Genomic DNA, 16486 nt, shown 5'->3' on the forward strand with positions numbered 1-16486 from the left:
AGATCAGGAACGCTCACGCCCAGGCATAGCCCTCCAGGAGTTACAAACTAAGAGCTGGACAGTCATTAAGGCTACTCCAGAGCAGGTTCTGAGCTCCAGTTTTGGACCCCTCAGTATCTGGGTGCTATGGGCTGAATGTTTGCGTCCACAAGAAAAATCACACATTGAAGTCTAATCTCTGAAGTGACAGTCTTTGGAGGCGGGTTCTTTGGGAAGTAGAGCCCTCAGGAGTGCGATTTGACATCCTTTTAAAAAGACACAGGATGCTCTCTCTCTCTCTGCCATGTGAGGATACAGCCAGAGGGCAAGAAGGTGGCCACATGGACACCAAGAAGAACGCTCTCACCAGAGCCCTTCTACTGGCACTGACCTTAGACTTCCCAGCCTCCAGACCGTAAGAAACAAATGTGTGTTGTTTAAGCACCCAGTCAATAGTTCTCCATTATAGCAGCCCAAGCTAAGACGGAGCATCTCTGTGGGACTCAAGGTTGGGGCAAGGACAGATTTCTACAATGGGCACCTGGGCATCATGATGTCTTCTCATCCTAGGTCTCTCACAAACAGTCAAGGACAATTCACACACACACACACACACACACACACACACACACACACACCCTTCCTCCTTTAGTCCACAAAAAGAACAAAGAAAGAAAAGAGAGTCTAAAATGAACCAAACAAACAAAGCAAACATCATGCTGATTGTTTCATGCCATCTGCACATTGGACATGCCCAGAATTTCTGATTCTCTGTTCGGACTCAAGGACTCCTGTTGCAAAATGAGCCTCGTTCTCACTCACTGTGACTGGAACCATCAAGCCAAAGCCAGGCAGCTCCTTCTCAGCTCTCTGAAGTGGTTACACATGATAGTCCACCTGGATCCCCACCCCATGCTCAGCTCCTCACCCAACTGTGAGTGCTCCAGGCTGAACACCTGTCCTGTACTTTTGAGACGTAAAGCCAGCACAAAGTCATACAGACACGAAGCAGCCAGTTAGCTGCCCAGGGTGGGAGGGACAGCAGCCCAGACTCCACTGAGAAGTTGGTGTCATGATGCAATAACTGTATCATAATGAAAGCACCAATTACGGTATTGCCGTTACCAATTAGAGATAAGAAACTAAGGCATCGTCAAGTTACCCGGCCACCGTCATACAAGTAGAAATAGAGCGAGGCACAAACACGGACCCAAAAGCCCACGTGTTACCTCTTAGAGAGAAGGGAAGAGTCTAGAGAGAGAATGTAAGGGGTCCGTGTATTTGGCTGGGAATATAATCACATCTTCATTTGCATTCATCGCTAACTGAAATTTAGCATTTCCTTCAAGTTTGAATGTAAGCAGCAAACCACACAACTATTAACTGTAACTGTAACTGTCATCAGTGAAAATCACAAGTATTTTCATATCACATTACAATGTTGCAAATATCACAAAATGTCATTCATACACATTAGCACTTCGAAATTATGGTCGTGATTAAACTTGCTGCTAGATCTTATTATTTCGTGTGTTAATAAAGAAGTCCACATTTTACTATAACACGAATGCTTTTTTAATATTTTGATGACTGTATTTAAATGTAATTGGTTTTATTTTTAACTTCATAATGCATATGGAATAATACTATGCCTCTTGTAATATGTGTTATGATACATATTTCATATTTATTATTATAGATATTACTGGCTACATTTAAAAATAATATTCTCAACAGGTTCATAGTCTTTGCCTGACTAGCAAAAAGATCCATGGAATAATAATGGCTTAGCACCTCTAAAAGTAGAGAGTGTTTGCAGGAAAGACAGCTGGAGAAAGACACATTCATTGAGGGGAAAACACAGAGAAATTGGGTCATACGAGGCCAGAGGTGTGTGTTGTATGTAGGTAGCAGCAAAGAATGACAGGCTTCTGTGGGTTAGTATTAATGACTATCCTCAAATTCTTAAATAATATTCTGGTATGAAGATAATATAAACTGTTTTCTTGTCGGACCCAAGCCTAGGTCGTCTAGGCTATTCACTGCCCTGTCAGCTACTGTTCAGAATTCTAAATGGACCATTGGCAAAAATTCTCAACCTCCATCCCATTTTAGGCCCCGGGTGGCATTTGGGCTTTCTGTTCCCTCCTGTGTCTGTGACCAACCTAGCTAAATTACTAGCTTTTTAAATTTTATTGAATAGATTTCAGTTAGAATCTTGATGCTTCATAATTGCTTGATGTTTTAACTTCCTCCAAAATCATTAGCATCTTAACTGAGGTCTCCAAGAGCCTTAAAGCAAGGGGCAAAGTCTCAAATGCTGTGGGCTAAGGAGATGATGTGAGTGCAGGAGGATGAAACCAGTTGGCTTGGGATCCTTTGCACACATTGCAAGACACTCTGGGGTGGGCCAAAGTCCTTGCTTCATTCCCCTCGTTCTCTTCTAGACGCTGAGTCCGTGGGCTCCTAGACTGGAATGACAACCGATGTTCTCAGAGCTTCCAATCTTCCACTAGAAACAGAATTACCGGAACTTTATATAGTATCTCCTGATTCATAAATGCTGTGAACTAAATTCAGCCAGCGCTTGAGCTGGCAACTGCCGCCTCAATAATGCATGTATTATGAGAATATGTCTAACACTGGGGGTGGATTACTTTGATGGTGGCCTCCTCGAATCCCCCTTGGGTATGTCTGAACAGCATTTGACAAAGGTCTTTCCAATGCACAATAATACTGCCCTCAAAGAGCTGGGGCAAGTGTTACAGGCTCCATTCTACAGATTAAAAACCGAGGCTGTGAGGTTACCTGATAAGTCCAAACTCACAGAGCTTGAGGGAAGCTGAGCTGGTCCACATGTCAGGTCCCAGATGGCGTCATTACCTGAAACGCCCCGGGAGGTTGATTAAAAAGCCCGCCCTGGCTTGAGCTGGCCGTTCTGGTCTCCGACTCTCACTAAGACACATTTAAATAGCTTTAAACAGAAGCTTGGCAGCATCCAATTTTGGCATCTAGTCCAATTGCTTCAACAGCCTCTAGTATTTTATGTTCTAATCAATTGGTTTCATGCTTTTTAAATGTTCATATATTTCCTGGCATGCAGTGATCTAAAAGGTATCATGGAACAACTTTGATTTTCCCATTTGTTCAAAGATTTTAACAGGTTGATCACATCAGCAGTGCGCTGTGGGTCCCTGCCCACCTCCTCCTTCACAGAAATATTACCACCACTCGCTGGCTTCTCTGGAAATAGCCACTTTGCCTTAGTGATAAATCTTAGGTTCCCTACGTAACCCCTGATGCTTTTCCCATTTTCCCATCAAATTCCACTGTCCAAATTTGGAGTCCCGACTCGACCACAAGCAGATACAATATCACTTTGTGGGATTTTCCCAGCTTTTCTGTGCATTATGGTTGCAAAGCTTGCAACACCAGCTGTGTCTGAGCCAGCCCTCCAAAAAAGGCAATTGTGCTCCTTCACAGAATCATGAAGCAGGCTCTGCTGCCAGCTCTGCTCTGCAAACGGCCTTTGCAGGATTCCGGGGCTGCTTCCAGCCCTTCCTCCCCATCCCACCAGTGAATGAATGATATGGGCCCCTCAAAAGGCTCAGAATTCTTTAAAAGACCTAAGAAAAGAAGGAGGAAAATAATGCATACTTTTCTTCTCTCATTTTCTGAGGCTCCATCTTCATTTTCTTCATCACCAAGACCCTATCATTCTTTCATTCGTTTAATAAATATGCGTTTAGAAATTCCCAACCACGTCCCAGGCATTTATGCTAGAGGTTGGAGAGGACAAATTAAACAAAATGGGCTGTTATTTCTGCAGGGACTCATCAAACAACAAGCAAAACAGATATGAGACAGTACAAGCAACGATACCCGTCCACAGTCCCTTATCCAAAGTCCTTGAGGCCAGAGGAGTTTTAGAATTCAGAAATTTTCAGACCTTAGAGACATGATATGATGTATAGACACTGTATATTTCACAGGACCTCGTTATCAAATCTAACTTGTATAAAACTTACAAGTAGCCTCTGATCAGTGTGGGTCAGATTTTGTCCTCAAATTCATTTTGGCACCAAACTTTTAATTTCATAGGTTTTTGAGTTTAAGAATTGCAGGTACAAGACTGAAAAACTCTAATAGTTGATATTTACTGAGTGTCTACTACGTCCCCAGTAGTTCCTTTTAACCCTCCGAATGGCCCTTCAAAGTCAACTATTGTTCTGATCATTACTGAACACCCTGTCTGATAAACTTTCCCACAGGCCATCTTAGGTGACCCTATGGCACTGCTGCAGAATACGGCTTTCTCTATTTTAAGGAAAGGAAGTGGAGGTTCATGGAGGTTACATAAGTCTCAGGAGGTCGTGGAACAAGTAAGTGGCAGGGCTGGGCCCCTCATCTGTTGGTACCAGAAACTGCGATGTTTCCATGATGCAAAAACCCTGCCTTCCTGGGAAGCCACTTTGATTCCACTGACTGCTCTTCCTGCCCTTCCACTTCCGGCTCCAAAGCCCTCCCTGATTTCTCCAAGAAGCCTCCACAGCACGAAGATGATTAAGTCCTACCCCCCAAGTTTGTTCCAAGCGACACACCCCCATCGACGCTCTGGGTTTTCTCTCTGTACCTCATTGCAAAATGTTTTGGAATCAGACCTGTCTGGGGTCGAATGCCATTTCTAACATGAGCTTAGGAAAGTTACTTAATTTCTCTGAGAGTGTTTTCTCATCCTTCAAATGGAAAAAAAAAAAAAAAAGTCTATATTTAAATTAGATTACTCTGGTGATAAAATGAGCTAATTTGTGTAAAGTGCCGAATAGGATGCCTAGAAAACAGTAAAGGGTAGCTATTACTATTGATTATTGTTACAGTATCGCAAAGTTATTATTTGAATACATTCAATGTTTTAGGCAGCATACAAAGTAAGTTTGATGTAGCAGCATAGAGAAATCTATTCTACCCGCCGTACCTGGCAAGCACACAGTCCTTTCTGAAGAATGCTGATCATCTTATCAGCAATACTGTGAACCAAACCGATTGGCCCCAAAATAGGCTCTTGGCCCATGAACAGTCATCTATAGTGGCTTCTGGCTTCTGAGTTCTCTTGGTACAAAGCACTTGCCCCGAAGGGATAATAACGACTTACTGAATCCATGAGAAAGTCTTTCTAAAGAAATTCTGGGTGTGAAATATGTAAAAGTAAAAGCAGCTGATCATAGGATCTGAAACTAAAGTATAGACTTTTGAGGAAGCGGAACCTGTGAGGCAACCAAGCCAGAATCTGTAAGGGGGCAGAGGACAGACATAGGGGCATAGAAGAAGCGAGGAGTGTGTGTGTTGCAACAGAAATACGCAGACCGAGAAAGCACTGCAGCTGAGTCGCCAAAAGGCCTGGAGTACCGATTTGAACCGGCAGCCCTTGAACTCCAGAGTTTAGGGCCTCGACCTCCACACTGGGGGCCACAGATCCCCATGCCTCCTGGGGCCAGTTAAGTAACAGAAAGGAGGGGTGGGTGCCTCTGGAGGCCTGCTTCCAAGTGGACATGTGTAGGCCTTCAAAAGGGGGCAGCTGCTAATGCATTTTGGACAAATGGGATTATGTGGGAACGTGAGCCAAAGACATCAGGTCTTCTGACTTTCTGAGAGAAGCAGAAATCCAGACACCCATGGGACAGTTACAGTGCTTTAATGCTGAAAACTAATTCCGTTTTTTTTTTAAGGACTGTGCAGGCAAAAATACACACACACATGCACATTTTGGGTTAGATTTAGTCTCTAGGCCTCCAGTTCGAGAATATTCCCTTATACTGTCAGTTGTAAGAGGAGGACAATTTTTAGTGCAACGCCCAAAATCTGTCCTCTGCCTGATGGGGAAGAAAAGGAGAAAGAAGTGCCATTAAAGGCCATTTCTGGAGGCAGAATTCAAAGGGAAACGCCTTGTCAGATGATGTAAACCATTTCATAACAGCGAAGGGAGAGGAGGCATCCGTTTCTGGTCAAGATGGAGCAACAGGGACCAGATTTACCCTCCCACCTAAAACACCTAAAAAGCCGGCACATGAAACAGCATTTCTCGAGACGTTGAACGTAAGACACTCAATAAAGGACAGTGGTCTGTGAGAGAAGGCGAGTGATAGGCCAGCCCAACGACCGCCGCCGGCTCACCGCCTGGAGGGCGTTCCCCGGCCCCAGCACAGTGCGGAGGAGCCCAGCGGAGCCCCGTGGTCTCACTGAGTCAAGGTGACGTTGCTGAGGATGTGGGGAAACCGAACGGCTGGAGTGTGGAGGACAGTCCTGGAGTGTGGAGGACAGTCCTGGAGTGAGGACTGCTGCAGGCGACGTTGCTGAGGATGTGGGGAAACCGGACGGCTGGAGTGTGAAGGACAGTCCTGGACTGTGGAGGACAGTCCTGGACTGTGGAGGACAGTCCTGGAGTGAGGACTGCTGCAGGGCCCCCCGAGTCTTGGGCTGAGACCGATGAGCACGTGGGTGTGAGGGGAGCACCAGAGGCGGAGGGAAAAGGAGCCGAGGAGTCAGTCCCCGTGGCTGACATGGGGCCAGGAACCATTCTTTTTCCCAGTAGCCAGAGTGGAAAAATCTCATATTTCATATTTCATTGGGTAAAATATTTGGAATACTTTTGCCTCAGTAATGAGGGGAAAAAGCGCTAGATGAAATGTCGCTCTGTCTTGCTTAACAAAGCTGAAAAACGAAACCCAAAAGGATCGAGCAATTTGTTAAATGTTGACAAACGCATACACCTATGTAAGCATCACCACAGTCAAGACCATGGTCATAACCGTCACCCCCAAAAGTCTTCTCATGCTCCTTTCCCAACCCCTTCATTGCTCTGCTCTCTGTACCCGGCTCCTGTCCACAGTCCTCAGGCAAATAATGATTTGGTTTCTCATTATAGACTGGTTCGAGTTTTTTCAGAATTTTGTGGACATGGGATCAAACAGTGTGTATTTTTCGCATCTGCTTCTTTCTTCAGCCCGGGGATTTTGAGATCCGTCTGTGTTGTTGTCTGTGTCGATTCCTGATTCGTTTTATTGTTCACTCATAAACGAAGGTTGAGGGGGTTTGTCTGTCGCTTGAGCAGTGTTGCTGTCAGAGCATGCGATGGTGGAAGGGGAGCGGTGACTCATCCAAAGGGAATGAACCTTTTACTTCCCCAAAGCTGAAGTGAGAGCATCTGATGTTCAGAGAGTCAGGAGGCCGTGAAGTGAAGGGCACAGGCCAGTCATGGCCACCCAAGAGCGAATGCAGGAGGCCGGAGGAGGCAGCCAGCAAGGGACCAGGAGGGAGGAAGTATTCACACCCAATTGTGTATAGGGGGCGATCCAAAAACTGTGTTTTGTTACTCAATCTGGGACCCGGGTGCAAGAAACTTCCACCTGCTGTCTCCGATTGTCACATGATAATAACTAGAGACCTGAGTTAAAAATGATTCTGAGGTTGCATAGAGACTGAGAGCAGAGACTGTTCTTGCCATGATTGTCAGAGGCATATCTGCCATTCTGCCCTAAGGGATTCTCCACTTGGAGGCCTGAGGAAACCTAGGTATAATTCCATCTTATCCTAAATCCATTATTTCCTTTTAAGGATAGGGCTTCTCTCCAATACTCTTAACCTCAATCCCTCTACCATTCCAGGAGATACACAGTGCGTTCTAACTAGGAATAAAGCAACTGTCTCTAATTGATGCTCCTTCCTTCATGCATTTCAACTTTCCTCATCTATTCCAAGGTGTTATGAACTGAATGTTTGTGTCCTCCTAAAATTCGTATGTAGAAGCCCTAACCCCCAACGTGATAGTATTTGCAGGTGGAGCCTTTGGGAGGCAATTCCATGTAGATGAGGTCACCAAGGTGGAGCTCCATGTTGGGATTAGTGCCCTTATAAGAAGAGGAAGAAAGACCAAGGCGCGCGCGCGCGCGCGCGCTCTCTCTCTCTCTCTCTCTCTCTCTTTCTGCACCATGTGTGAGAACAGTGAGAAGGTGGCCATCTGTAACCAGGAAAAAGGAGTTGCCTGGAACCATATCAGCCAGCACCTTGATCTTGGACTTCCAAGCCTCTAGAACTGTGAGAAATAAATGTCTGTTGCTTAAGCCACTCAAGTCGGTGGTATTTTGTTACAGCAGCCCGAGCAGACTAAGACACATAGGCATGTTAAACTAGATGATCTAAGCTTGCTAATAAAATAAACACAACTATTATTGTCCAGCATGATGTTTCTCTATAGCAAACTTCTTATAAATCCAGAGACTTGATGGAATGTTTAAAATCAGAAATTTAATCAATTCCCATTTCAAAATAACCAATTATTTTCCATATTCATTTATTCCTCATATGTATGCATTCTGCTCTGTATAAAGTCATTAAGCACTTTGCAAAGATAAGAAAAATTGCTTTTGACCTTTGGGGAATGCAATTTGGGCTTTATTGTTTGGAAAGCTCCAGGTATATAATGATTATACAGTAATAAATTGTGTAATTGCATTTAATTTGTGCCTGGAGGCCAGGAATCCCTGCAATACAGTGCCTTCCAAGTAGAAGACTGTGATGCTGGTAGGCAGCAGGCACCGACCAGTGTGAGGACACCTATCTGGGCAGCAATCATTTTTCCAGAGGTCGAAACAGTGCAAAGGCATCAGTTTGGGCCCCCTTTCAATCATCGCCATTCGAATGATGAGGGAGACCAGGACAAGTTATTAGAAGTGGGGAAACAGGTCCCAGGATAGAGAATCAAAGGTTTCCGAGCTGTGCTGTTTAGCCAGGAGAAGGCCAAGGGCGAGCATGAGAATGTGTTTCCAAATCCAGCCAATAGAACAGGTTGTAGAGAGCCGCAGAATAAGAGGAATGAGGTAATTAGTTGAGGTTCTAGCTTGAACCAGTTGCAGGTGTGACCTTGAATGAGGGATTGATCTTTTCTGGGCTGGGAACAGGAAAACCCTGATTAAGATGTGAGAAGCAGAGTCAGCTTACCTGGTTTCATCACAGCCCTGCCCCGACCTCTCCCCCTGATCTTGAGTTCCCCAACTCTTAGTTTCTTTGTCTGTAATATGGGGCTAGTCGTACCAGCCCCCACATAGAGTTGGTGAATTCAATGAGATCATACATAGAAAGCTCTATGTTGACAATAATACCAATAATAATAGAACTCAACTTAGGACAGAAATGAGGTCCTCAGCATAAATGTGTTGTTAAGGAAACTGAAACATAACCTTTTTTCTCAGCAATAATTTTTATATGTTCATGAACATCTTTCAAATGTACCTACCACACACTACACTATATACTGAAACAAAATGTAAGAAAAAAAACGTAGTATTTGGAATAAGAAAGTAGGGGGCTTTGGCCTGGCTTTACTTAGCAGCTCGAGGACCCTGAGCAAATCACAGCCTGTCTCTGAGCGCCAATTTCCTGCCATAATTTAAAACTGCACATGTCACAAAGCTGTGGAGGAGATATATGTGAAGAGTGTTTTACAAACTTATTCACCCAAAATAAATGGTGGTTGTTTTTCTTGAGGTTTTGAGATTAGGATCATGAATGGGGGTTATTATGCCATAACGTGATAAAGTTTTACCCATTGGGGTAAATGCAGAAAAGTGCCACGTGTTCACATCATGGGATTGTCATCTTCTTGGGAATTCAGACGTCCATAGCAAATTCGCTGCCCAGGAAGTATCCATTAGGTAAATAAATTAATCGTGCTTTCTGAGAATAGCGACTCTAGTCTTTTAGTTTAAAAAGAATACATGCTAATTATGAAAAATATAAGTCATGCCTCGTATGTATAAAGACATATCTTAGTCCCTTCGGGCTGCTATAATAAAAATACCGTAAACCTGGTGATTTAAACAACAGAAACTTATTTCTCACAGTTCTAGAGGCTGAAAGTCCAAGATCACGGGGCCGGGTCGGGTTCTGGGGAGAACTCTCTCGCTTGTTCACAGAGCACCATTTTCTCCTGTGTCCTCATGTGGCCGAGAGAGAGGAGGCGCTACCTCTCTTCTTTTTCTCACAAGGACACAAATCCCATCATGGGGGTTCACCCTCGTGACCTAATCACCTCCCAAAAGCCCCACCTCCAAATATTATTACATTGGGGGTTATGGTCTCCACACATGACTTTTGAAGGATACATAAACACCCAGTCCATAGCAAGAAGTTAATTAAAAAAAATTACCAACATCACATCACCTAGAAATAAACATTGCCAACGCTTGAGGAAAATCAATCTAGTCCTCACTCTATTATAAATTAATAGAAAGGAATTTAAAAAAATAAAGATGACAGCTCACAGATACATAGATACATTGATAGACTGTATTTAAGAAAAAATGCATTCATGATATAAATGCTCTGTTGAATAAAAGTATTACATTTAATTTTATCTGACTTTAATAGAGAAATAAAAAGAACCTAAGGAAGAATGGAAGTAAATCACACGTTTCTTACCTAAAAACATCTGTTAATTCATGAGAGATTCCTCTAATGCTTAAGAAATAAAAGATTACAAAATATTACTTTAAGAAGCCATTTCAAATCAAACATTCAACATTATGCTGTACCCTTGGTTTCATTGAGTGCAAATTAAAATCTATTGAGACACAAACTTTACCTATTATATAGGCAAAATTAAAATTTGTGATTACACTGTATTAGCAGCCGTGAGAGGAACTAGGTGCTTCTAAAGTGCTGGTTACATTATAAACTGGACAACCTCCTTGAAGGGTTTTTTGAATAGTTCTCAAAATGACTAATGTATATGGTCTTTCAACAAATACATAGTGCTAAGTTGGCAAATGTCTATATGTGTTTTTTAAAAAGTCAGGGGAATCTGTGTGGGTGTGTATATGTGCATATGTGGGTATGTGTGTAAGTAAGCAATTTTGCTTACACATGCAAAAACCGCTCACAAAACTGATAACATTGCTGGCCTCCAGGAATGAGAAGTAAATGACCAGGGGACAGAGGTGGGAACGAGAATTTTTATTGTCTTCCCTTGTAGCACTTTTTGAATTTTTAACTTTGTGAATTTATTACCTATTTGTAAATAAATTAATTTATTTAAGAAATCAAGCAATTATCGATATTTCTACATGCTACAAAAATGGAAAGCAATGGGGGGAAATGGAAAAGAATCAATTGCTGGAACGTTTGGTGAGCAATACGCAGATCATTGGTGTCCATAAAAAAGGGATTTTGGTGATATCGTAGAAACAGAAGCCAAATTATAGCTGATAAATCCATAGAGAGGGAGTTAAAAAAAAAAAAATGAAGACCTTAAATGTAGGCTTATTTTTTAAGAAAATTGCTTAAGAAGCTAAAGTAAGGACATAACTAGTAACCAGAAGCTATGGTTTTTATGTTTGTTTGCTTGCTTGTTTTTTAATATGTACACGTTTCTATTCTGAAGGGGAAAAGAGAAAACCATCAAATACAAACAAAAAGGGGGTATTGGTGGAGTACGAAGTTCCTAAGAAAGGAGATGCCATGAGACCAGAACACATTTTAATGGGACCCAGGACCGGAAGGAAGTTTCCCACATCCACTGAGACAGGAACGAGGAGAAGAGAATGGATGTACGTACACAGGATGAGTGTGTATGTCAGAGAATGAAACTGATAGGAAGCTCACCTTTGGCCTTCATTTGTGTTTCTCAGTGGACTTGAGTGTTTAGTTATCTGACAAGAGTGAACAGTGTGTGTAAGTTGGAGGTCTGAGCAAAGAAGTACAAATTTTTAATAGCTGCTGAAGGAATGAAAGATGATGTGAACCACGGAGAAACATAGAATTGGCTGAAAGCACCAAAGGCCGATGGAGACTGGATTTTTAATGGTTCCAGATACTCATGGTAGCTTGATTTCTCTATCAGAATTCAGCTATCTGGCAACTGAAATGAGAAATCGGGGAGTTAAATTGGTGCAAAGTTGGATTTTGCGATACAGATAAGGGAGTAATTAAAGGCTATTTGTGACAATGTGAGTGAAACGCTGGGCCAGGATGACATACCTGAGCCAAGCTGGGTATCAAGGGATGTGAAGCAAGCAACAGGTGATCACTGTAGGACAGACGAGCCAGGGTCTAGAGGTCTAAATGATAAAGGGCCTGAAAGCAAAAGTGGGAAACTGAGATTTGGAGTTCCAGATTTGGAGGAAGAGCCTTTGCCCATGACGATGACCAAGGGAGGAGGTGGACAAGGGGAAATTAAGGCAAGGGTCACTGGAGGTGATAAAGTCAAAGCATTGTCTCGTGCTTCCTTTTTCCTGGGCTCCATGCTTATTACCAGTGGGTCTCTCATCCAAGGTAGATGTGACATAACAGGAAGACTTGATGGGAATTGCTGACTTTAAATGTTTCCCAGAAGTACAGGTGATTATTCATGAAGGGTTTCATCTAGTGGAGTTTACAATATAGGTCTTTCAGGAGCTTGATATATCAGCATTTCCAACTCATAAAGTTTACTTTGGAGAAACTGCATCCTTTGGGAATGGGTCTAGGGATGGTGATGCACCTTACCCTGAGCTGGCCCTCTGCAATTGTCTATATTTGATTACTGCTGAGATGCACTGGTGTCACATTAGCATTCAATTAGAGAAAACAGAGAATGTTTTTCATGTTTCTAAATGTCAAAGACCTTATACAATAAGTATAAACATCTACATAAGAGGAGAGATCCCTGGTAAATAATTTTCCATTAGACCACTGTGTTTGTCAAGGTCTCCTGAGGGTTTTTTTATAAAAAGTAGCAGAACTGCAATTTTGGCAGAATGGAAGTGCCTCCACTTTCTCTGACTAGAGCTATGAATCTGTCAGAACTCTGGTACTCGAGCAATCGAAAACTTGGTGCTAATTGCTGATTCATTCATCTAATCAAAAATGTTACTACCTGCTTTTTTAGTGCTATTAACAAGTCGGGTGATCTCAAACAAGTTATTTGAACCCAGGGGTTCTCATCTGTCAGGTGAGCCTGTGAAACCTGACTGATTGATATCACACAAAATAAAAGAATTTAAAAAAAAAAAAACAGTAAAATATTAGCTCTCAAAAGAGTCTAAACTTCAAAGTCTAGAAGTCTAAGTTTTTCAACTAAGGTAGACTGTGATAAGATATGTATATAATATATACATATACAAAATACCTAGAGCAATCACTAAAAATCTACACAAAGACATACACTCAAAAACATTACAAATCAAAATGGAATTCTAAAAAACATTCAAATGATCCATAGGAAGGTAAGAAAAGGAAACAAAAATGGAAAGCTGAAGGAAAAAATAAGAAAACTAAAAAAATGGCAGACTTAAGCCCTAACATATCAATAATTACATTAAATTTAAATGATATAAATATACCAATTAAAAGACAGAGATTAGTAGAGTGGATTAAAAACATGACCCATCTAATATTCCATCTGCAATGAACTCACTTGAAATATAAGTAGTATGAGGATTAAAAAAAAAACATATGCAAACCTTAACCTTAAAAAAATTACGAGTGACAACATTAACACGTGATAAAGTAGATTTTAGAACAAGTAAAATTATCACAGACAGGGATATTACAAGTGAGAAAAAGGTCAATCTACTAAGAAGACATAGCAATCCTAAATGTACAGACTAAAAAACAGAAATGCAAAATATGAAAAGCAAAAATTGGTAAAACTGAAAGAAGAAATAGACAAATCCAAAAATATGATAGATTCTTCAGTATTCTTCTTTGGTAGAACCAGAAAGAAACTCAGCAAGGACATAGAAAAAGTCAAAGACACCATCAACTAACATAATCTATTTGACATTTATACAACATTCTACCCAACGAGAGCAGATTACACATTCTTGTCCAGTATCTACGGAGCATTTACCAAAATAGATCACATCCTGGGCCATAAAACAAAACTCAACAAATTTTTTTAAATTGAGATCATCCAGAATGCATTCTCTGACCACAAAGAAATCCAACAGAAATCAATTAATTAAAGATAACCGGGAAAATATCCAAGGGACAAAAAACTTTGGGAAAATATCCAAGGGACAAAAAAGGGATGTAATGTTTCTCTATTTCACTCGGACTGGTAAAATGATACCACTAGTAAATAGTGATATGGTATCATTTTACCAGTTTAAATGAAGTACAGAAATAGTAACTCCCTTTTTCCTCTTGGAGAGAGATAGATATCTACAGAAACAGTTATATAACTTATCAGTATATAGATACAATGTTACATATATATAATGTTATATATATATAACTAATAAGATATATGCATATATAATAAATTAACGATACACTTGTAAATAATCCATGGGTCAAAAGGGAAGTCTCAAAGGAAATTTAAAATTGTACTGACATGAATGAAAATTAAAATACTACATATCAAACTTTGTGGTACACAGCTAAAGCACTGCTGAGAGAGAAATTAATAGCATTAAATATATATATATAGAAAAAGAAGAAAAGTATCAAATCAATGATCTAAGTTCTCCCTCAAGGACCTAGAAAAAGTAGAACAATGTAAAACAAGGAGAAGGAAGGAAATAAGAAACTAAGAACAGAAACCAAGTAAATGAAAAACATAAAACAAAAACAAATAGAGAAAATAATAAACAAAGTTCGTTGAACAGATCAGTAAAACTGACAAACCTCTAACAAAACTGGCAAAGGAGAAATAAGAAGACACAAATTACCAACATCAAGACTGAAACAGGAATATTAATACAGACCCTGAGGCAGCAAAAGTATAAGGAAGCACTAAGAACATCTCTACACATGTATATTTGAAAACTTAGATAAAATGGACTATTTCCTTGAAAATCACAAACTATAACAACCCACTCGATATAAAATAGATTATTTGAATAACCTTATAACTACTAAGGAAATTAAGTTTGCAAGTGAAATGCTCCATAAAAGTAATATCCATTCCCAAATGGTGTCACTGGAGAATTCCACCAAAGGTTTAAAGAAGAATTAGCAACAATTCTACACAACCTCTTCCTGAAAATGGAAGAGGAGAGAACACTCCCCATTTTGTTTTATTAAGTTGGTATTACTCTGATATCAAAACTAGACAAAGACAGTACCAAAAAATTTAGTAATAAATAAAACTATAGACCACTGACTTTCATGAATGTAGATGAAAAATCCTTAACAAAATATTAGCAAATAGAATTCCGCAACATATTTTTAAAAATTATACATGATAAGGAGAAGATTATTCCAGAGATGCAAGACTGACTCAAGATTTGAAAATCAATAAGTATAATCCAGTACATTAATAGACTAAAGAAAAATCAGGTCATCATATCAATCCATGCAAGAACTTCATGAATGTAGATGAAAAATCTTTAACAAAATATTAGCAAATAGAATTCAGCGACATATTTTTAAAAATTATACATGATAAGGAGAAGATTATTCCAGAGATGCAAGACTGACTCAAGATTTGAAAATCAATAAGTATAATCCAGTACATTAATAGACTAAAGAAAAATCAGGTCATCATATCAATCCATGCAAGAAAAGTATTGTTTAAAAATTCAAACTCACCATGATTTAAAAAAAAAAAAAAAAGACCTCTCCAAAAAATAGGAATAGTGGGAACTCTCTCTACTTAATAAGAAGCATCTACAAAAAACCTACAGCTAACATCATACGTAATGATGAAAGACTGAGCGTTTTACCTTAAAAGTAACAATGCAAGGATGTACACTCTTACACTGTTATTTGACACAGAGCTGGAAGTCCTAGCCTGTGCAATAGAGTGGGAAAAGAAAAACAGGCACACGTATCAGAAAGGAAAATACAAAACTATTCCTATTTGCAGATGACATAATTGTCTATGTAGACTATCCCAAGGAGTTTACCAAAAAAATTGTTTCTAGAACTAATAAGTGAATTTAGCAAGGTCACAGGATACATGATCTACATACATGCACACACTAATTTATTTCTGTATATTTGCAATGAACATGTGGAAACCAAAATTTAAAATATAATATAATCATGCCCCCCCAAATGAAATATTTTTAGTGTAACAAAATATGTATGGGACTTGTATGCAGACAACTATAAAACGCCACTGAAAGAAATCAAAGAATATCTAAATAAATGGAGATATACACTGTATTCACAAACTGGAATACAGATTAATAATATCAATTCTCCCCAAAATGATAAACAGGTCTAATGCAATCCTACAAATATATATATTTTTAGGAAAACTTTTTATAGATATAGACAATTTTTTTTTAATTTATATAAAAAGATACTAGCCAAGACTAGCTAAAATAATCTTGACAAGAATAAACTGGGAGGAATTTCTCTTCCCATTGTTAAGTCTTATTACACAGCCATAGTAATCACAACAGTAATCATGGCAGGAGGACATGGCACATCAATCAACGTAAAAGAAAACAGACCCACACAAATATGTCAAACTGACTTTCTTCAAGGTCGCACAACTGAGATGAAGACATGATGCCAGTAG

This window comes from Pteropus alecto, unplaced genomic scaffold, assembly GCF_000325575.1.
Source record: "Pteropus alecto unplaced genomic scaffold, ASM32557v1 scaffold238, whole genome shotgun sequence".
Taxonomy (NCBI): domain Eukaryota; kingdom Metazoa; phylum Chordata; class Mammalia; order Chiroptera; family Pteropodidae; genus Pteropus; species Pteropus alecto.